The following is a 24,099-nucleotide window of genomic DNA, read 5'->3' as shown; positions in this document are numbered from 1 at the left end:
CGTGAGAGCATCATATCCTCATAGAATAAGCTTTATATACAACACAATCAAAAATGTATGGAATTTGGAATTAAAGGGTATAGCTATCCATTTTGCAGCCTGCAGCACACTTTGTCTTTGTAATGCTTGACTTTTATTAGAAAGTCTGATTACTATGCTTGACATAGCCACTAGAATTTTGCAACTGCTTATGTGGAATCTAGCCTCCTCACTGACAGCAAACTTAAATCGGTTCTGAGTGAGCTTTATCAGCTGCCCACGTTGTAAACATAGTTTCACATAAATCTATCACAGTTGTAGGAATGATTGGGTCATTGGGTACATGGGTCCCATGGTAACATCATGAGGTAATGTGCCGAAGGAAGCCCGGCGATGTGTACCTCACGATGCCATCAAGAGATGACAGAACGCTGCAGTTATGTTGCACGTGTGTAATGACCGATTAGTCATAGCCACAGTCTATAGTCACAACCTCCTGAAAGGCACCATGCCCCACATTAGAGGGAGAGTGACAGCTGCAGTGTAAATTCAGGGAGTAGTGTCCTTAGAGCACACTCTAAAGACCCAGCATGTAATATAACAGGGTCTATTAAATGGGCCATCGGCCCTAGGGAGGGCAATATCCATTAACTTCTAATTCCTCAACAGCAATAAAAATATAAACAAAGGAGAAGGCCACTCAGCCCTTTGTGTCTGTGCTGCCATGCGATTAGATCATGGCAGGACTGTATCTGAACTCCATCTCATTGTCTTGGTTCAATAAGTGTGATGACTCTATGGAGCAGACTGGTTTTGTCAACAGTTAAGAGACATTTTCAGTGCTTGAACGCTCGACCCGATCCCTCCTCAGAAAAGCCCCGCCCCGCGGATTGCTTGCGCTAAGAGCTCACTGGTCGAAGCCCCCACAATATATCACATGACCCATGATTGGCAGGAGGCCGTGACTATACATCCAGTTACAACATTTCCTCCCCCTTTAGTTTTTTAGTTACTCTTTACAGAAAAACATTTAAACAATCCCAAATAATGCAACAAACATACATACAATTCCATATGTCTCTGAGGTGCTCTTCTTATACGGCTAGAGTGGCGTAGCTCTACCACTAGAGGTTCCAGAACAGGATCGACAGGATCTGGAGCTGCACTGTGAGACACATCATCGGAACTGGGCAGTCCAGGATTTGGCAACTCTCCTGAAACATCTGGAATGCCTGTTGTAGGTTGATCACACACCTCAGAAGTCAACGGTTCAACATTAATCGCGGGCTGATCAGTTAATTTTTGGAATGTCTTTCTGGCATGGATGTGATCAACGTGCTTACCGATGATTCTATCTCCCACTTGTACTTGGAAAAATAACGGACCAGTCTCTGAAACAATGGCCCCCGGAGCCCAACAGGGTCCGCTGCCAAGATTTTCCAAGTATACCATTTCACCGACACTGAGAGCTTTACTGTGTATGTCATGGTTAAATTTCTGCTTTCTCTGGTTCTGTGTTACCTTCCCCTCTAAATTCAAAAACACCAAGTGCAAACGTGTACGCAGACAGCGTTTCATTAATAACTCTGACGGTGTTGAACCCGTAGTTGAATATGGCGTTGTATGATAACCAAAGAGAAACCAAGAAAGCCGAGATCCCAGAGTGCCTTCCAATAATTTTTTCACACCAGACTTAAAAGCTTGTGCTGCCCTCTTGGCTAGACCATTCGATAAGGGATAAGGGGAGAAGGCGGGAGAGTGGGGTTGAGAAACTTATCAGCCATGATTGAATGGCGGAGCAGACTCGATGGGCCGAATGGCCTAATTTCTGTTCCTATGTCTTATGGTCTTATGGATTCCATGGGGATGTTTTAATATGTCGGATTCCATTCAGATCCATACATTTCTGATGCTGGTAAAGGCTGTACCATTATCAGAAATGACAATTTCAGGTAGGCTATAAATACTGAAACAGTGACGTAGCTTCTCGATAGTTGTGTTCGATGTTGGCGATTTGACTTCATACACATCCATCCATTTTGAATGTGAATCTGCAATTAATAAGAACATGATACCTAAGAATGGATCTACATAATCGATGTCTGTTTGAACCCAGGGTTGACCAGGTCACTCCCCATGGATGCAGGGGAGCTGAAACAGGCAACTTTTTTTTCTTAATGCACGGGATGTGGGCTTCGCTGGCTAGGCCAGCATTTATTGCCCATCCCCAGTTGCTCTTGAGAAGGTGGTGGTGAGCTGCCTTCTTGAACCGCAGCAGTCCATGTGGCGTAGGTACACCCACAGTGCTGTTAGGGAGGGAGTTCCAGGATTTTGACCCAACGACAGTGAAGGCACGGCTGACAATGGAGACAGCGCTTGACCATGCTTTCAATGTCACTATCAATGCCTGGCCACCATACATAGCTTCACACAAGCATTTTCATCTTTGATATGCCTGGACATGCACTGTGGAGCTCTGTCAAGAGTGTCTGTCTACCTTCTGATGGTATGACAACTCCTGAACCCCACAACACAATTCGGCCTTGACAGTTTAATCCTGTGTTTCTGACATGGACTGGTCTCAATTCTTCAGATACAGGTGAATTTGGCCATCCTTGCAAAACAAAGTCTCTGACTTTCAACGGTATTGGATTTCTGTTCACCCAATTTCTGATTTGTTTCGCGCACACAGACGAAGAATCTCAGAAATTCAATAATAGCACTAATTCTTGCAGAACGGGAGTACTTACAATACTATCTGGTAACGGGAGACAACTGAGTGCATCTGCATTTGCAATGTGTAGGCCAGGGCGGTACATAAATGTATACTTATAGACAGATCATTTCAGAGCCCAGGGTAGTATTCTTGCTGATGCTATTGGCGGAATGGCCTTATCTTCACTGAATAATCCCATTAATAGTTTATCGTCTGACACAATGCTAAAACGTCATCCATGTAGGTACTGGTGAAACTTTTTTACACCAAATACTACTAATAATCCCTCTTTTTCTAACTGAGCTTTTTCTCAGCTTGGGAAAGGGTTCTCGAGACGTAACCAATGGGCCTTTCTGATCCATTTTATGTGATAACACGGCTCCTACACTGTAAGGAGAGGCATCACGTGCAAATACCAGCTCTTTCGATGGGTCATAGTGTACCAATAAACTCGACAAATGCAGCAATTTCTTTGATTTCACAAAGGCTTCTTCCTGTTGTGAACCCCAATACCAACATTGGTTCTTTTTTAGCAGCGAGCGTAACGGTGCCGAAACAGTTGACAGGTAGGGTAAGAAGCGGCTATAGTGGTTGATCATACCCAGGAAGGACTTGAGTTCTGTTACATTGGATGCTGATGGTGCATCTTTCATTGCCTGAACTTTATCTTCTACTAGATGCAATCCCATGGTGTCCACCTTGTGACCTAGATAAGTGACTTCTGGTGCTCGAAATGTGCATTTTTAACTGTGTGCCAGCTTCCATGAACCTCCTTAACACCTCCTCCAGGTTGGCCAAGTGTTGGGTCTCGGTTGACCCCATGATGAGAACCTCATCCAAATATACTACCACTGGTGGGAGTCCTTGCAAAAGACTCTCTATTGTTCTCTGGAAAATAGCGCATGCTGACGAGACTCCAAAGGGTAGATGAGTGTACTGATAAAGACCCTTCTGTGTGTTAATAGTCATGCATTCTCTCGATGTGCTATCCGGTTCTAATTGCTGGTAGGCGTGGGTTATATCCAATTTTGTATAGGACTTGCCTCCAGCCAGCATAAGTTGTCTGTCCTTGGAATGGGGTGCTTGTCTAGTTTTGCTGCCTGATTTACAGTCAATTTATAGTCTTCACAGATGCATATGGTGTGGTTAGACTTAACCACTGGAACTATGGGTGCAGCCCACTCCGAGAATTGGACAGGTTGGATGATTGCCCAGCTTTACTTACCTGCGCAGCTCTGCATCCACCTTTTCTTTCAATTTATAAGGTACAGGTCTGGCTTTAAAGGAATGTGGTGTTGCCTGAGGATCAACATGTATCTTGGTGTGCATGCCTTTTAACTTCCCTAATTCATCCCAAATAATCATGTTGTATTTCCTTAGAAATTCTGGGATTCCATCTGATTTTAGGTGAAATATTTCACAGAATCACAGTGCAGAAGAGGCCCTTCAGCCCATCGAGTCTGCACCAACACGTGAGAAACACTTGACCTACCTACCTAATCCCACTTACCAGCACTTGGCCCATAGCCTTGAATGTTATGACGTGCCAAGTGCTCATCCAGGTACTTTTTAAAGGATGTGAGGCAACCCGCCTCCACCACCCTCCCAAGCAGCGCATTCCAGACCGTCACCATCCTCTGGGTAAAAAAGTTTTTCCTCAAATCTCCCCTAAACCTCCTGCCCCTCACCTTGAATTTATGCCCCCTTGTGACTGACTCTTCAACTAAAGGGAACAGCTGCTCCCTATCCACCCTGTCCATGCCCCTCATAATCTTGTACACGTCGATCAGGTCGCCCCTCAGTCTTCTCTGCTCCAGCGAAAACAACCCAAGTCTATCCAACCCAGGCAACGTCCTGGTGAATCTCCTTTGCATCCTTTCCAGTGCAATCACATCCTTCCTATAATGTGGTGACCAGAACTGCACACAGTACTCCAGCTGTGGCCTCACCAAGGTTCTATACAACTCCTATATGACCTCTCTACTTTTGTAATCTAAGCCTCGATTGATAAAGGCAAGTGTCCCATATGCCTTTTTCACCCCACTAACATGCCCCTCTGCCTTCAGAGATCTATGGACACACATGCCAAGGTCCCTTTGTTCCTCAGAACTTCCTAGTGCCAGTCGAGTTTGATCTTCTGTGGCCAAAGACTGGGTCCCTCTCCTTTCTCTATTATTACAGGCACTTGGGCTGTCTGTCGCTTGTAAGAGACTGGGACTGTGGCGATGCCCTTTACTTGAATAGATTCTCCCGTCTAGGTTCTTAATTTAGCGGTTGTCCGCCCCAAGTTTATTACCTGTCTTCTTTCGTTAAGGAACCTGAAAATTTGCTCTCCTACCACAGTAGTTGTGACCTAGATAAGTGACTTCTGGTGCTCGAAATGTGCATTTTTAACTGTGTGCCAGCTTCCATGAACCTCCTTAACACCTCCTCCAGGTTGGCCAAGTGTTGGGTCTCGGTTGACCCCATGATGAGAACCTCATCCAAATATACTACCACTGGTGGGAGTCCTTGCAAAAGACTCTCTATTGTTCTCTGGAAAATAGCGCATGCTGACGAGACTCCAAAGGGTAGATGAGTGTACTGATAAAGACCCTTCTGTGTGTTAATAGTCATGCATTCTCTCGATGTGCTATCCGGTTCTAATTGCTGGTAGGCGTGGGTTATATCCAATTTTGTATAGGACTTGCCTCCAGCCAGCATAAGTTGTCTGTCCTTGGAATGGGGTGCTTGTCTAGTTTTGCTGCCTGATTTACAGTCAATTTATAGTCTTCACAGATGCATATGGTGTGGTTAGACTTAACCACTGGAACTATGGGTGCAGCCCACTCCGAGAATTGGACAGGTTGGATGATTGCCCAGCTTTACTTACCTGCGCAGCTCTGCATCCACCTTTTCTTTCAATTTATAAGGTACAGGTCTGGCTTTAAAGGAATGTGGTGTTGCCTGAGGATCAACATGTATCTTGGTGTGCATGCCTTTTAACTTCCCTAATTCATCCCAAATAATCATGTTGTATTTCCTTAGAAATTCTGGGATTCCATCTGATTTTAGGTGAAATATTTCACAGAATCACAGTGCAGAAGAGGCCCTTCAGCCCATCGAGTCTGCACCAACACGTGAGAAACACTTGACCTACCTACCTAATCCCACTTACCAGCACTTGGCCCATAGCCTTGAATGTTATGACGTGCCAAGTGCTCATCCAGGTACTTTTTAAAGGATGTGAGGCAACCCGCCTCCACCACCCTCCCAAGCAGCGCATTCCAGACCGTCACCATCCTCTGGGTAAAAAAGTTTTTCCTCAAATCTCCCCTAAACCTCCTGCCCCTCACCTTGAATTTATGCCCCCTTGTGACTGACTCTTCAACTAAAGGGAACAGCTGCTCCCTATCCACCCTGTCCATGCCCCTCATAATCTTGTACACGTCGATCAGGTCGCCCCTCAGTCTTCTCTGCTCCAGCGAAAACAACCCAAGTCTATCCAACCCAGGCAACGTCCTGGTGAATCTCCTTTGCATCCTTTCCAGTGCAATCACATCCTTCCTATAATGTGGTGACCAGAACTGCACACAGTACTCCAGCTGTGGCCTCACCAAGGTTCTATACAACTCCTATATGACCTCTCTACTTTTGTAATCTAAGCCTCGATTGATAAAGGCAAGTGTCCCATATGCCTTTTTCACCCCACTAACATGCCCCTCTGCCTTCAGAGATCTATGGACACACATGCCAAGGTCCCTTTGTTCCTCAGAACTTCCTAGTGCCAGTCGAGTTTGATCTTCTGTGGCCAAAGACTGGGTCCCTCTCCTTTCTCTATTATTACAGGCACTTGGGCTGTCTGTCGCTTGTAAGAGACTGGGACTGTGGCGATGCCCTTTACTTGAATAGATTCTCCCGTCTAGGTTCTTAATTTAGCGGTTGTCCGCCCCAAGTTTATTACCTGTCTTCTTTCGTTAAGGAACCTGAAAATTTGCTCTCCTACCACAGTAGTTGGGGCACCAGTATCCACTTCCATTGTCAGTGGCTTCTCATTCACTTGTACTGTCACTGTAGTAGGCTCAGTCTTCACAGCAGTCACATTATATAAGGAGTAAATGTCAGGAGCAGCAGCTTCAGCCTTTGCAGCACCTGTGACTTCTGTCATGTTTGTTTGCTGTTTCGCCGACTGCTTCAACTTTGTCCGGCATTGCCTAACCACGTGACCCATCTTATGACAGTATTGGCATTCTGCCCCTTTGAATTTACAAGTATCTGCTCCGTGGTCACCTCCACATTGATAGCAATTTTGTCCTGAAACCCATGATGGAGCGTTTCTGTTAGGCTTCTTAATGTTTCTCACAGTGACCATTGAATCTCACGTTAATTCTGCAGGTCTGGTTTTCGCGGCAGGTTCCCGCCCAACATGAAGCACGGCGCCATTGTCCATGTGTAGCAAAGCCTGCGAGTCCCTCGCAGCACTTTCCATGGCGAGGGAGATTTCAAGGGTGCATTTCAAATGGCATGGCTGCTCAGTAGTTTTTTAAAAAAATTTGATTTACTCACTGTAACAGGGCGGGGTGCAGAGTCGAAGTTGATTTTACCCTCATCGCTAAATGTGATGACTCTATGGAGCAGACTGGTTTCGTCAAGAAATCGTTCAACTTCATTACAGAGACATTTTCAGTGCTTTCTCCCTCGACCAGATCTCTCCTGGGAAAAGCCCTGCCCTATGGATTGCCCACGCTAAGAGCTCACTGCTCACAGTCCCCACAGCCCACCAAATGACCCGTGATTGGCAGGAGGGCGTGACTATACATCCAGTTACCACAATAAGCCTTGGCACATTTGCCTAACAACAATCTTTTGACATTTTCAATTGACCTGCCATCAGTAACATTTTGGGAGGAGACAGTTCCAGATTTCCAGATTTCCTAAACAGACTTTAAAGTCATACCTCTTTGCCTGGACTCCCCCAGCAGAGAAAATAGTTTCTCTATATCTACGATATCAACTCTTTTAATCATCTTCAACAGCAAAATCATCTGAGGGGAAGATGGCGGTGTAGTGGTAAGGCCATTGGACTATTAGTCCAGAGGCTGAAGCTAATGCTCTGGGGACGCGAGTTCAAATCCCACACAGCAGCTGGAGGAATTTAAATTCAATTAGTAGATCTGGAGTTATAAAACTAACCATCAATGATGGTAACCATGACAGCCATCATTGACAGATGTTTAAAAAAAACCATCTGATTCACTAATGTCCTTTGGGGAAGGAAATCTGCCATCCTTATTTGCTCATGTGACTCCAAACCCACAGCAACGTGGTTGACTCTTAACTGCCCTCTGAAATGGCCTAGCAACATTCAGTTCAAGGGCAGTTAGGGATGGGCAACAAATGCTGGCCTTGCTAGTGACGCCCACATCCCACGAAAGAGTACAAAAAAAACCTGTGAATTTTCTATTCCCAAGGGAATACTAGCCTAGTTTACATGACCTGTTCTCATGATTTAATCCTTTTCCCTCCAGATGAAATTATCTATAATTACAAAGAAGGAATTACTTGTATTCTTACATTACGACAGTGACAACACCTCAAAAGTAATACATAAATTACCAAAGCGCTTTGTGGTGTCTGATGGATGTGAAAAACGGTATAGAAATACAAGTCTATCTTTATATCTCTTTTTATGGCCCCTTACCACATCACCTCAAATGGTTTGACCTTTGGAGTGTCTTTATCGGAGTGTCAGCAAGTCTGGCAGCCATTTTGTGCCACATATTGAAATCGATTACGCCTGCAGGTGTATATCTTTTTTTGCTGGTATTTGTGAAAGGAATGGTGCTTTGTTTACATTAATTCATTGCCAACATAGTCTGGCAGAACCGTTGAGCAAATGCGCTGCATGAGGCCTGCATTCTCTCCACTGGATGGAGCCCAGGACTCCAATGAAGGTTTTCCTATGAGTTTATTTACAATTTGTAGAATCACATGATACAGCACAGATGGATGCCATTCAGCTCATCGTGCATGTGCCACCTCTTTGAAGAAGCTATCCAAATAGTCCCACTCCTGCTGCCCTTTCCCCCCACATCCCTGCAATTTTTTCTCCTTCAAGTATTGATCCCATTCCTCTTTTGAAAGTCATTATTGAATCTGCTTCCATCACCCTTTTAGGCAGTACGTTTCGGATCAGCAACAACAACTTGTATTTATATCTCAGCTTCAACATAATAAAATATCCCAAGGCACTTCACAGGGGCATTATAAAACAAATTTTGCCACCTAGCCACATGGGAAATATTAGGGCAGATGACCAAAAGCTTGGTCAGAGAGGCACGGTGTAACGAGCAGCTTAAGAGGAAAAGTGAGGTGGAGAGGTTTAGGGAGGGAATTCCCTAAGACACAGCAAATTCAGGAGCGATTAAAATCGGGGATGCTCAAGAAGGCGGATTTAGAGGAGCGCAGATATCTCAGAGGGTTGTGGGGTGGCTGGAGATCACACAGATAGGGAGGCCATGAAGGGACTTGAAAACAAGGATAAAAGTGTTAAAATTGAGACACTATTTACCTGAGAGGTAGTGTAGACCAGCGAGCACAGGGGATGATGAATGAATGGGTCCCAGTGCAGTTTAGGGTATGAGCAGCAGTGACAATTACGGAGAGGAGAATGTAGGAGACCATGCAGGACTAATTTGGACCAGTCAGATCTTGAGGTAACAAGGACATGGTTGTGCTTTTCAGCAGCAGGTGAGCTGAGGCAGGGTCGGAGTCAAGCGATGTTACAAACATGGAAATAAGCGGTCTTAGAGGCGTGTGATCAGAATCTCATCTTGGGGTCAGATAGGTCACCAAGGTTGTGAACAGCCTCATTTGGTCTCAGTTGACAGGGAGAGGGTTGGAATTGGTGGCTCGGGAGCGGAGTTAGTGGCACCGGCCAAAGCCAATGGTTTAGGTCTTCCCATTATTTAGTTGGAAGAGTTTCAGCTTGTCCAGTACTGGATAAGCAGCCTGACAATTGAAAGGCAGTGGAGGAATGGAGAGAGGTGGCACTGGGGAAGTTGAGCTTGGTGTCGCTAGAGTACATGTGAAAAATGATGCTATATTTTCAGATGATGTCGCCGAGGGGCAGCATGTCGATGAGAAATAGGAGAAGGATGGATTTTTGACGTATGCGGTGCAGAAGGGAAGCCGTTGCAGATGATTCTCTAACTACAATTAGTTAAGATCACAGCAACGTAATGCTTAGAATACTATTTCCTCACGGTGCTTCGGATTCTCTTGCCAACCACCTTAAAACTTTGCCCTCTGGCTGCCAACACGCCCGCCATCGGAAAACGTCTCCTTATTCCCTGATGCCCATTTCCAGGAAATAAACCTGCCGGGTAAATTGGCGAGAATGTTCGAATGCTGCAGCCGCTTGTAAGCGAGGGGCCCTGCATGATAGAAGGGCTGGAGGGACCCTCACTGACACGCTCCTGTCGGCTGTGTCACTGGCAGCACCCAGCCATCAAGCAGGGCGGTACTCTGGAACTCTGTGCTCCACACGGGTATCCGAGCTGACTGTGCAGAAAGAAAACCTCTCTGTAATTCTGTGGCTGGCAGATAATTGTGGCCTGAAGTCTATTACAGCGTGCAGACACTTGGGCACCGAACATGCCATTAAAAGCAGTTTGTTGCGAAAACAAGTAGCCTTGAGCTATAGCACCTCAGATTGCTTTTGGTTCCTGTCTGCATCCACGACAGACTAATATGTTGTTGATTGGGCCTAACACAGAGGACATGAAATCAGACACCTTTGACAAGGCTGACATTTCGCACAGACCTCCTCACCTGGTGGCTACCGGCAGCAGTAGAGTCAGAACTACCAGAGCTTTTCCGACAGGAAATAAATCTGCCTTACCTATTTATTTTTTAATTTAATCCCTCTAACCCCACTCAGCAATGTCAGCCATGGTTCGGTTGGCCGTACTCATGCTTCTGAGTCAGAAGGTTGTGGGGTCAAAGGTCAACTCCAGAAACTTGAGCACAACATTCAGGCTGATGTTCCCATGCAGTACTGAAGGAGTGCTGCACTGTTGGAGGGACTGTCTTTTCAGCCTGTCTGCCGCCATTCAGGTCAAGATCCCATTGCACTATTTTGGAGAACAGAAGCGATCTCCCCTGTGCCCTGGCCAATATTTATCCCCGAACCATTGAAGCACTTGACTGATTCCTGGGATGGGGCTGGGGGTTATTTTATGAGGAAAGGTTGGACAGGCTGGGACTGTATCCATCGGTGTTTAGAAGATTGTGAAATGATCTTATCGAAACCTATACGATTCTGAGGGAACTTGACATGGCGGACGCCTGAATGGATGTTTCCCCTTGTGGGAGAGACTAGAACTAGGGGACACAATTTAAAAATAAGGGGTCTCCAATTTAAGATGGAGATGAGAAGAATTTTTTTCTCTCTGAGGGTCATGATTTTTCTCTGAGGGTCATGATTCTTTGGAATTCCCTCAGAGAGCAGAGGAGGGAGGGTCATTGAATATTTTTAAGGCAGGGGTGGATAGATTCTTGACTAACAAGGGAGTTAAAGGATATTGCGGGTAGGCAGATTGTGGAGTTGAGGCCACAATCCAATCAGTCATTATCTTATTGAATGGCAGAGCAGGCTCGAAGGGCTGAATGGCCTACTCCTGCTTCTAATCTGTGTGTTGATATTTAAGAGCATATGAAATGGAGTAAGCCATTCAGCCCTTCAAGCCTGCCCCACTATTGAATGAGATCATGGCTGATCTCCTACTTCAACACCATTTTCCTGCACTATCCCTTGATGTTTTTAATATGTAGAAATCTATCAATCTCAGTCTTGAACATGCGTAATGATTGAGCTTCCACAGCCCTCTGGGGCAGAGAATTCCAAAATTCCAAAGATTCACCACCCTCTGAGTTAAGAAATTCCTTCTCATCTCAGTCCTAAATGGTCTGCCCCTTATTCTGAGACTGAATCCCCTGGTCCTAGACACCCCAGCCAGGGGATGCATCCTTCCTGCATCTATCCTGTAGAGCCCTGTAAGAATTATGTATGTTTGAACAAGATCACCTCTCATTCTTCTAAACTCCAGGGAATATAAACCCAGTATCTTTAATTGTTCCTCATAGGACAATCCCTCTATCCCAGGAATTAATTTAGTGAACCTTCATTGCACTCCCTCTATGGCAAGTATATCTTTCCTTAGGCAAGGAGACCAAACTGCACACAGTACTCCAGGTGTGGCCTCACCTAGGCTTTATATAATTGCAGTAAGACATCTTTACTCCTATACTCAAAATCTCTTGTAATGAAGGCCAATACCATTTGCCTTAATTGCTTGCTGTACCTGCATGTTAGCTAGCTGTCAGTGACTGGCAAACAAGGACACCCAAGCCTCTTTGACGTTCAACACTTCCCAACCTCTCAACGTTTAAAAAATGCCCCCTGCCTTCCTGTTCTTTCTACCAAAGTGGATAACTTCACTTTTCTCCACATTGTACTCCATCTACCAAGTTTTTGTCTACTCGCTTGGCCTCTCCAAATTGCTTTGAAGCATCTTTGCATCCTCTGCACAACTCACACTTCCACCTAGTTTTGTGTCACCTGCAAACTTGGAAATGTTATCTTTAATCTCCACATCCAAATTATTGATATAGATTGTGAATAGCTGGGGCCCAAGCACTGATCCTTGTGTTCCCCCACTAGTCACAGTCTGCCAACCTGAAAGTGACCCACTTGTTCCCACTCTCTGTTTTCTGTCCACTAACCAGTTCTCAATACATGTCAGTATATTCCCCCAATTCCATGTGCTCTAATTTTGTTTACCAATTTTTTGTGTGGGGCCTTATCAAAAGCTTTCTGAAAATCTAAATATACTGCATCATGGGGAGGCGATGGCATAGTGGTATTGTTGCTGGACTAGTGATCCAGAGAACCAGGGTAGTGCTCTGGGGACCTGGGTTTGAATCCCACCATGACAATAAAAATCTGGGATTAAAAGTCTAATGATGATTGTCGATTGTTGTAAGAACCCATCTGGTTCACTCATGCCTGTTAGGGAAGGAAATCTGTGGTCCTTAGCTGGTCTGGCCTACATGTGACTGCAGACCCACAGCAATGTGGTTGATTCTAAAATGCTCTCTGAAATGGCCTAGCAAGCTGCTCAGTTGTAACAAACCACAACAAAGTCTCAAAAAAGGAATGAAACCGGACGGACCACCCGGCATTGACCCAGGCACCAGAAACGACAACAGCAAACTCAGTCAACAGTGCAAAGTCCCTGTTACTGGAAGAGCTGTTTCACAGACTAGTCAAACATATCTTACAGATAATGTCCCAGACATCACCATCCCTGGGTATGTCCTGTCCACCAGCAGAGATGGTGGCACAGTGGTATACAGTTGGGAGGGAATTGGGAGTACTGAACATTGGCTCCGGACCCCATGTCCCATGGCATCAGATCAAAGAGACATCAGGCAAGGAAGCCTCCTGCTGATTACCGGGTACCGCCCTCCCTCAGCTGATGAATCAGTGCTCTTCCATCTTGAACACCACTTGGAGGATGCACTGAGGGTGACAAGGATGCAGAATTTACTCTGGGTGGGGGACTTCAATGTCCATCACCAAGAGTGGCTCGGTAGCACCACTACTGACCGAGCTGGCCGAGTCCTAAAAGACGTAGCTGCTAGACTGGGTCTGTGGCAGGTTCCCTCACCACCTGCCACAGACCCAGTAAGAGGGAAAAACATACTTGACCTTATCCTCACCAATCTGCCCGCCGCAGATGCATCTGCCCGTAACAGTATCGGTAGGAGTGACTACTACACAGTTGTTGTGGAAACGAAGACCTGTCTTCACATTGTGTTGTGTGGCACTACCATTGTGCTAAATGAGAAAGATTTGAACAGACCTAGTAACTCAAGACTGGGCATCCGTGAGGTGCTGTGGGCCATCAGCAGCAGCAGAATTGTACTCGAACACAATCTGTAACCTCATTGCCCGACATATCCCTCACTCTACCATTACCATCAAGCCAGAGGATCAACCCTGGTTCAATGAAGAGTGCAGGAGAGCATGCCAGGAGCAGCACCAGGCATACCTAAAAATGAGGTGTCAACCTGGTGAAGCCATAACACAGGACTACTTGTGTGCCAAACTGCATAAGCAGCAAGTGATAGACAGACCTAAACGATCCCACAACCAACAGATCAGATGTAAGCTCTGCAGTCCTTCCACATCCAGTCGTGAATGGTGGTGGACAATTAAAACAACTCACTGGAGGAGGAGGCTCCACAAATATCCTCATCCTCAATGATGGAGGAGCCCAGCACATCAGTGCAAAAGATAAGGCTGAAGCATTTGCTACAGTCTTCAGCCAGAAGCGCCGAGTGGATGATCCATCTCGGCCTCCTCCGGAGGTCCCCAGCATCACAGATGCCAGTCTTCAGCCAATTTAATTCACTCCACGTGAAATAAAGAAATGGCTGAAGGCACTGGATACTGCAAAGGCTATGGGCCCTGACAATTTTCCAGCAATAGTACTGAAGACTTGTGCTCCAGAACTTGCTGCGCCCCTAGCCAAGCTGTTCCAGTACAGCGACAACACTGGCATCTACCTGGCTATGTGGAAAATTGCCCACGTATGTCCTGTACACAAAAAGCAGGACAAATCCAACCCAGCCAATTACCACCCATCATCATTCTACTCTTGATCATCAGTAAAGTGTTGGAAGGGGTCATCAACAGTGCTATCAAGCAGCACTTGCTTAGCAATAACCTGCTCACTGACGCCCTGTTTCAGTTCCGCCAGGGCCACTCAGCTCCTGACCTCATTACAGCCTTGGTTCAAGCATGGGCCAAAGAGCTGAACTCCCGAGGTGAGGTGAGAGTGACTGCCCTTGACATCAAGGCAGCATTTGACCGAGTGTGGAATCAAGGAGGCCTAGCAAAACTGGAGTCAATGGGAATTGGGGGAAAACTCTTCTCTGGTTGCAGTCATACCTAGCACAATAGAAGATGGGTTGTGGTTGTTGGAGGTCAGTCATCTAAGCTCCAGGACATCACTGCAGGAGTTCCTCAGGGTAGAGTCCTCTGCCCAAACATCTTCAGCTGCTTCATCAATGACCTTCCTCCCATCATAAGGTCAGAAGCGGGAATGTTGACTGATGATTGCACAATGTTCAGCACCATTCGTGACTCCTCAAATACTGAAGCCAGCGGATAAGTTTGCAACCACTCTCCCTTCTTGCCATACTCTGATTATCAGTACCTTTATTGCCACCTTGATCTATTGCCTTGTATTTCCCTTTCATTTACTCAATCTTCTCTGCCATGATCCACCCCCACCCCCTTTATTTAGTTTAAAGCCCTCACTACTTCTGTAGCTCTACAATCGCTAGAACACTGGTCCCAGCATGGTTGAGGTGACCGCAGTCCCCACTTTCCCCAGTACTGGAGCCAGCGCCTCAAGAATCTGAACCCACTTCTCCCACACCAGTCTTTGAACCACTCATTCATCTTTCTAATTTTATTTACCCTACTCCAGTTTGCACCTGGCCTAAATAATAATCCAGGGCATCATCCCATTGCTGTTGTGGGGACCTAGCTGAGCTCAAATTGGCTGCCGTGTTTCCTAGGTTAGAACAAGGACTATTGACTTCAAAAGGCTGTGAAGTGCTTCGGGACGTCCTGAAGGGTGCTATATAAATCCAAGTTGTATCTAATGTTAGCAGCCAGCGAAGCTCAGCTGAGGTGAAAACTCGGAAGTGAGTTTGTGCTTGAGGTGTCAGATTGCAGAGATTGTCATCTGGAGTGTTTATATAGAACGTAAGGACAGGTTCTATAAGCTGCTTGGCAGAAGGAGAAATGTGTGCAAGTCTTTTTGATGTTATAATTCTCATCCTTGTTTTCAAATTCCTCCATCCTTCCCGATCTCTGTAATCTCCTCCAGACCTACAACCCTCTTGAGATAACTGCGCCCATCTCATTCTGGCCTTGTGAGCACCCCCAGTTTTTATTGCCGCACCAGTTTTGCTTTAATTTTCCCCCAGCTCTGGAATTCTGCCCCCCTAGACCTCTCCACCTCGCTATCTCATTTTCCTTCTGTAAAACACTCCATAAAATCAACCTCTTTGACCAAGATTTTGGCCATCTGATCTAATATCTCCTTATGTGGCTCATTGTCCTACTTCGTTTTATAATGCTCCTGTGAAGTGCCTTGGGACGTTTTCTTCCGTTACAGGTGCTATACAAATATAAGTTGTTGTTGTTTGTAAAACTCCCCTCTTATAAAAGGAGTGACCATGATCATTCCAGTACAAGGTTTGAACATGGGTTACAAGTAAGGTTACCTAGCTGCCGACTGCTGCTTGTCAGTGGGCTAATTACTGTGCCGATGCAGAATGGAGCTGTTTTTGGTTTTAAACTGTAGGTTTTATAAGAAACTCCTGCTTTCTGTATACTTTGTATCAATTTCTAAGAAAATAGTTTAAAAAAAAACCAGAGACTCCCATAAAAAAGCTGGCTCCTACCTGTCTGAGACCTGGAACATGTGTGTGTGTGTGTGTGTGTGGGGTGGGGCTGGCGGGGAGTTAAGCGTCACCATTCCACACTGGATTGTACATAGTTCTGTAGATATATATCCTGTGTACCTAGCTGCATTTCATGGGTTCCGGGCGATAGTTAGGGAAACAAATGACTGCTTCCACATCTGTGACATCATTTTGGAATCGTCTGTCAGGGAAGGAAAGGTCAGGGTTGTAAAACCAAACAGATTCAATTAGACTGTGCGTTCAACTCTTGAGTTCCAGCTTTGGCTGGGATCAAATCTGGACAAGCTGAATGCAAAGTTCCAAGAATCAGAAACTCGATCCCATTCCCTTCCAATTAGCAAGAAGACAAAATGTCCACCCCCGCCCCCAAATCATTTTTTAAAAAAACAGTTCCAGCTCTTTATCCTTTTCCCCAGTCTTCTGACATCGCTGACTCTTGCAAGGTCACAGTTCTACCGGCCTTGACATCGCATCCCAACCTCGCCCAGTGACCTTCGCTTCACATGTGAATGTAGGGTTTTCCTAACTCTGCAAACTCCCTCCAGCCATACAAGCTTCGAGGTCACTGCACTCCTCTAATTCTAGCCCCTTGCGCATTCCCCATTTTAATGACTTCACCATTGGCAGCCGTGCCTTCACCTGCCTGGGACCTAAACTCCGGAATTCCCTCCCTTAACCGATCCTCCTCTCTACCTTTCACTGCACCCTTAAGATGCTCCTTAAGATCTCCCCCTGTGACCAAGCTTTTGATCACTTGCCCTAATCTCCCTTTATGTGGCTCAGTGTCAAGTTTGTTTGCGAATGCTCCTGTGAAGCGCCTGGGTCCCTTTACATGTTAAAGGCACTATAGAAATGCAAGCTGTTCAACTGTGGAAGCCATCAAACTGAGACTGATCCTGTTGTAGATCAATGTTCAAATGTCCATGTCTATAATGCAGCAGCAACCGCAGCGGGCGGCGGTTGGGAACTGGAAGCTCGGCCGATGGCCTCTTCAGACCATCGAACGATCACAGTGTCTGCGATAATAGTCCATCTGAAGTCAACTGCAACTCAGCATAAGCACTGATCTTAGAGCTTCTCATTCAGTGTGTCTCATTAGCACATTATGCTGCCTCTGAACCTCTGAGTCATCAGGGAGCTCCCAAACAAATAAAAATGTTTAAAACACCCACCATCTCTCCCATGGTTTAGCAGCCAAACAGTCCATCTGGTGTGGGACTGAGACATGCAGGCCAGATGGTCTTAGTTTTGGTTCCGTATCAGTGCTGAGTTAGTATCAGCTGGGACGGTAGCTGAGGAACTATTAATGGCCTACCACTACTAGGAGCAAATAAAATCAGAATGGATTTCTACGGCCGCCAGTGACCACCCCCCCACCCCACTGCAATTGGAAAGGACGTGACTGGGTGAGGCTGTGATGCCCCTACAGTTGAATAACCTGCAGGTATTTAACTGTCTAGATTCAGACATGAAGAATGCCTCTGGGAGTGGAGGCAGTGCTTAAAGTACATCGGACATCAGAGCTGGCAGATCTATTCATCAACAACCTGGGACTGGCCGCACATGTTGGTCAGTAACTTCCTGTTTTCTGAAACAGGAATCAGAACCATCTGCCAAACTGTTGAGGAGCGATAGTTCTGGAAAGGTTATTTCTGACTCACTGCCACAAGCAATTACAGTTGCTTTTCTGGCTCATTGTCCTAATTCCGTTCATACCTGGTACATCCGTGAACAGGTGGCAACTTCAAGTCTGTGACGAACGTTAAACTTTTAACTTATTAAAGGAGCAGTTTACAAACTTTTCTGTGTGGATAAAATCCTTCAAACAGTGACCATTCCCATGGATCCCAAGTAAATAAAGACCATTCCCATGGATCCCTTGTAAATAGTGCCCATTCCCGTAGATATAAGTAGTGACCATTCTCGTGGATCCCCTGTAAGTACTCGCCAGTCCCATCGATCCCCTGTAAGTACTGACCGCTCCCATGGATGTCCTGTAAATAGTGACTGATGTTAATAGAATCCAAGCCGTTTGGTGAAGTCAAAGCCACAGCATGGAGATTTTCTTGACTGGGAAAGATTATTGACTTTATTCAGTCTGGTAGCTTTACTCTCACACACCCAGTGTCCCAGCTGTACCCGATTTATATGTGCTCAATGTACTTAATTAAACAGTGCCCTTCAGCTGTGTATCTTAACAATAAAATATAACATTCATTCCCATGAACCCTGACACCCATGACATTCTATTTCTCCGGGCTCCATAGGTCACAATATTGGCTCTGTCATGTATTATTCTGATGGATGGATGGTCAGGAAGAGAGGCAGATGATGCTTTCCTGCCTACTGACAGGACCACATCATAAAAGAAAGATACATTCAGATTTAATGTTGGTGCAGGTGCCACTTAAAGGGAGAATAATTCCACTGCAGACCATAATAACCAAGCAAGGACATAAAATGTAATCGAAGGATAGCACAAGAAATCCTTCGCTGTACAAAGTAATGTTTTTATATTCCACATGAACTTTAGGAGTCTCGGCTCTCTTGAGGCGTTAAATTAACAATTACAGTCCTCCTGACCTGCATTTATTTTATTCAGTTCCATCATTAGTGGTTTCAACAGCTCAGAGGGAAGGCCTAAACTCCGTATTATTAAGCTCTGTTAATCATAATTACAGCGTATTGTGGGACTGCAGACAGTTATAAGTACAGCTCCCAGACATGTTGCTGAAGACGTATTCCTGCGCCAAATGGCAAAAGGAGGCTGTTAAGAACTTTCGAGAATCTTCTAATTGGAGCATAAGTTCAAGGAGTAGGAAATAAAGTCAATTCTAACCTTTATGATGCCAAACGGAGTTCTGATTCATCCTGAAACCTCACCTTTATTTGCCTCTAAGACTAATCCCAATTATTTTTCTGATTCTGCAGTGAATTATAGGGATGTGGAGGGATGGGGGAAAGCTCATTCCCTTCGCCGTAAAGAATACCCACTCTTTGTGTCCTTCCCCCATTTTTCTGCCTTTTCCCCTCCTTCTGATTGGATTAGCTGACATAGGGCGCAAGTAAAAATACTGGCATAGACTGCTTGGCCTGTTCCTATGCGGCGAATACTAGTTAAAGCTAAGCAAACTTGGTGTTTGCTAGCCCTGGTTCAATAGCACTCCTGCCTCGGAGTTAGAATATTGTGAATTTGAGTCCAACTCCAGTGGGCACAGAGTTGGAGCTGCTGTCTCTTAGATGTGACATTAAACCGATGCATCCTTTGCCCTTTCGGGTGGACATAAAAATACCACGGCGCTATTCTGCGGAAGAGTAGTGGAGTCTTCCCTGGTGCCCTGGCCAATGTTTACCCCTTAACCAACATCACTAAAACAGGTTATCACATTGCTGTTTGTGGGAGCTTGCTGTGCACAAATCGTCTGCTGTGGTTCCTATGTTATAACATTGAGTATATTTCAAAAGAACTTCATTAGCTGCAGAGCACTATGAGGTTGTGATAAGTGGTACATAAATGCAATTTCTTTCTTGACTCTAGCTGTCCTTCCCCCTGACAGGCCGATGGGCAGAGGTGGTGGTTGGGGGGAGTGGCGGGGAAGGGGGGAAGTTTTGATGGGAGGGTCAATCAGAACTCCTTGCACTGATCGCTGTCTTTTGACCCCCCCCCCATGAGAATTGCAGGTATGTGAGGAGGAGGGTGAGAGTGGGATTTGACTCGAATGTGATATCCTTCATGGTCAAACAGCCACTCATTGATGAGGAATGGCCCCTTGAACATAGGAGTAAGGCTAGGCCTTTCAGCCCCTCAAACCTAATCCACTGCTGGCCTTCAGCTAACATTAAAATGACTCTAGTAGGTTTGTATGAGTCTGATGGCTGAGCCTGTGGGCGTCGTTGCAGCGTTGGGGGTCTCGCCAGCCCGCTGCAGAGCCGGCGAGAGACCCACCGTGCCTCTTTATGGGAAGGCCCACTGACCCGCACACCAGTAGGGCAATGGCGAGGCTACTGGTCCTTCCCCGGGAATCAAAACCCCGGGGATGGAAGTCTCGCCTAGAGAGAGCTGCCAACCAGTTAGAGGCTGGCAGCTCTTGAACTCAGCAGCACCACTGAGGAGGCTGTGACTGCTGCCGGAAGGACAGGCGCCTGAGTCCCAGGATCGTGGAGGACCCCAGCTAGTGGTGAGTGATGTTGGGGGGAGGGGTACTTCTGCGGTGTGGGGAGTCACGGGGAGAAGGGGGCCAGGGGGTCAGGAGCAAGGGCAGGGGGTCACTTTCAGTGCCCTCCTCCCCTTCCTGATGTCCTGTCCCTTGATCAGACACTGAGTGCCTTTGGTCCAGGTAAACCCAAACTGCTCCCTCCCCCCACCCACTCCATCGGAGGTGACACCGAAGCTGCCCGTACAGGTTTACCTGTTGTGCATGCCGCATGTCGACGGGTTAATACCAGCGGCTGCAGGATGAGGCCCTTAACTGGCCACTTAAGGACCTCAGTTGGCAGCGGGGTGGACCATAGACCTTCCCGCCCGGAAGTTCATTCTGGTGGAGGCGGAAGGGGGGGCAGGGTTCAGGTACACCACCATCCCACCCAATTAATTGCCCTTCCTGTCTCCAAGCTCACCACCAGAGAGAGCAGGAGATTCAGCCCTGTGTTTCTTTGCCGCAGGATAAAGGAAATAATAGCACAGCCCTCACATTTTTTAATTGCCTGCAACCGTCAGGCAGTTGGGGAGAAAACTACTTGAGGTCAGTGGCATAAAGCCTTCAGTGTCTATTTTCAATGCCAGATTAGGGTGATTTCACCACTGAGACACTAATTAAACAATGCATTCCTGTTGCCTTGTGAACTACAGCATGTGCACTATGTGCTTCTCCCACACTGAAGGTGGACTATGAGGCTGTACTGCGATTTTATACCAAAATTAGCCTTTCAGTCGCGGGGTCATTAGCAAAAGTTCCGAACCCATCAATCCAACGCCTTAACTTTATTACAGAACCCGCACCAGAGCGGTGACACCGAGCACTTCAAAATTTGCATCCCATAATGGGGGCAGGGTTTTTGGAGGGGGGGCAGGGCTGGAATTGAGTCCAGGTTGTCTGTGGTTCGAAGCGGAGCTTATCTATGATAGCAGAGGAGAGCAGGTTCTCTGACAGCTGTTGCTTGGTCAGCAGCCCTGTTGAATTTTATTCAGCAGGGACATTTGAACCTCAAAAAAAGAGAAAAAGGACTTGCGTTTATATAGTGCCTGACCCTTTCCACTCAAAGCACTTTCCAGCCAATTTGAAGCGTGCTGACATGTTGTCATGTCGAGAGGGCAGCAGCCAATTTGCATTCAGCAAGCTCCCACAAACAGCATTGTGATGCTGACCAGATCATCTGCTTTTGTGCTGTTAGTTGAGGGATAAATATTGGTCAATACACTGGGGAGAACTGTCCTGCTTTTCTTGAAAATAGTGCCAGGGGCTCTTTTCCATCCACCCAAGGGACGGTTTCACATCTCATCCAACAGCTGGTGTTCTGGTGGCAGCCTTCAGACTAGTGAGACTTGGAGAGGGTGAGGCCTCCCCACCCCCGCCCCAGTTTTATGTAGGCGAAGACCAAATGCTGGGTTTCAGCTATTTCATCTCGCTTTCCCCTGGTGAGGAACCAAAGCTGTTGCAAGAAATTAGATTCATCTGAAAGACGGCACCTCCAAAAGTGCAACGCCCCCTCAGTACTGCACTGGACTATCAGCCCAGATTTAGTGCTCAAGCCCTGGGATGGGATTTGAACCTAGAACCTTGTGATTTGGAGGTCACCTACTGAGCCACAGCTGACAAGCCAAAAGAATTGACCAGACAAATCAACAGCTAGTAAGGGTGTGTTGCACGAGTGGGAGCCTCAGGATCTGCTGCTGTTGAATTCAGATGCAAATTAGATTGTTTTTCCAGGCAAAGTAGTATTTTGGGACACGGGGCATGACTAATTTGTGACGTGAAGAGTAGTTGGTTTGGAGAATGGATTGGCTGGGGATGGGATTGGCTGGAGATGGGATTTCTGCCCCCTCACTTGTGTGGAAGTCCTGCCTCAGAGAGCTGCCAGCCACTCAGATTGGTGTGGAGAGCGGGGTGGTGGTCTTAATGGGGAGGCCGGGTGAGGAGGGAGTTTCTGGGGGGGGGGCAGACACTGGGTAAAGGGGGCCCTTGAGGGAGATGCCCCACTCACCGCTCTCTCTCTCTCTCTCTCTCTCTCTCTCTCTCTCTCCACCCCCCCCCCCCCCCCGACCTCCCCCTGCAGGCCTCTAAGTCGAATCCGGGTAGGAAGCTGCCCTGAAGTGGCCATTAATTAGGCACTTAAGGGCCTCAATTGGGGCGAGGGTGGATGGGCTGCTCTAGGCCTTGCCCAACCCCCGTAAAATTAAGGGCAGGAGGGTGGCAGGAATGCCATCCAAGTAACCTCCCACCCCCATCACACATGGGAAGAGGAGAAAGCCATTCAGTCCCTCAAGTCTGTTCACCTTTCAATAAGATCATGGCTGATCTGCATCTTAACTCCATTCACCTGAATTAGTTCGTCTTCTTTTACACCCTTGGCTTGCAAAAACTCTCTCGATCTTACATTTAAAGTTAGGCTAGCATGAACTGGAAGAAGTTTCCAGACTAAAGCCATTTGCTTTTTTCCTTTTTGTCTTGTAATTCCTATGTTTGTCATTCCATTCGTTCAGGCCAGCAGAGTGGGAGAGAGAGGGCAGTGTCGGTGGTTAATGTTGAGGCCGCTGCTCTAGCTGACCTCATGTAGAGCTGCAACGTTCTGCTTTATGTAAGAAAACTCACTGGATCTGAGCCAGGAACCAGCAGATTCCGGCTTCAATTCCTGCCCTCTGGCTCAGCGAGTTGGGACGTACGGCATTGTGGGATCCCGAGCCACCCCACGTGAGACAGGCCCCTGGTTTGTTTGCCCAACCTTTGCTCATTCAGCTGACATCAGCGAGGGGTGGGGTTGGTCAGGACCCTGCAGGAACTGGACAGGGTAGACACCGAGAGGTTGTTTCTTCGGACCATGGGGGCACAGTCTCAGGATAAGGGGTTGAACATTCAGGACTTCAATGCGGAGAAGTTTCTTCACTCAGAGAGTTGCGAATCTTTTGGAATTCTCTACTCCGGAGGATGGTGGTTGGGTAAATTTAAGGCTGGGATAGACAGATTTTTGCTCTCTCAGGGAATTAAGGGATATGGGGATTGGCAGGAAAGCAGAGTTGAGGCAGAAGATCAGCAATGATTGTGTTGAATGGTGGAGCGGGCTCGATGGGCCATATGGTCTACTCCTGCCCCTATTTCTTCTGTTCTAATGTTCTTATGTCGACCTCCCACGGTTAACTCCGGTGCTCTGAGACTGTCGAGGGTTCTTGCTCCTGACTGCTATCCAGTGACCAGCCCCGATGCTGGTAAATGTGTGTGGTGAGTGCCAGACAGGACCTGGTGTGACTGCAATGCCCCCCATAAGCAAATAATCTGCCAACCTTTGCTGGCTTAGCCCACAGAGCATGGCAGACATGCTAGTGGGGGATGGGGTGGTGCAGGTGGGAGAGGGATATTTTGAAAAGGGTGAATGACAATAAAAAAAAACCATGGGCAGAATTTTGCCGTCGGCGAGCAGGGGGCGGGGCCCGCTCGCCGACGCGTAAAATGACGCGGGATGATGTTGGGTGGAACCCCCGACGTCATCCCACCCCATTTAAATTTTCAGGAAGGCGGGGGCGCAGCAAAATCAGCTGCGTGCCCGCCGACCTGTCAATGACCAATTGAGACCATTGACAGGATCATTTAACCAATTAAAGGACCTGCCTGTCCAACGTTAAGGTTGACGGGCAGGCCAGGAGC

The 24,099-nt window shown here is 46.8% G+C and overlaps 1 protein-coding gene across 4 annotated transcripts in view; it reads left to right on the top strand.

Annotated features, from left to right (window-relative positions):
* Positions 1-24,099, top strand: part of gse1b (Gse1 coiled-coil protein b) — a 599,837-nt gene that overhangs the window by 216,426 nt on the left and 359,312 nt on the right. The gene's annotated exons all lie outside the window — the stretch shown is intronic.

This window comes from Cetorhinus maximus, chromosome 6 (assembly GCF_964194155.1).
Source record: "Cetorhinus maximus chromosome 6, sCetMax3.hap1.1, whole genome shotgun sequence".
Lineage (NCBI taxonomy): Eukaryota > Metazoa > Chordata > Chondrichthyes > Lamniformes > Cetorhinidae > Cetorhinus > Cetorhinus maximus.
Note: the sequence above shows the minus strand (reverse complement) of the source record. Positions and strands in the feature narration are given on the sequence as shown.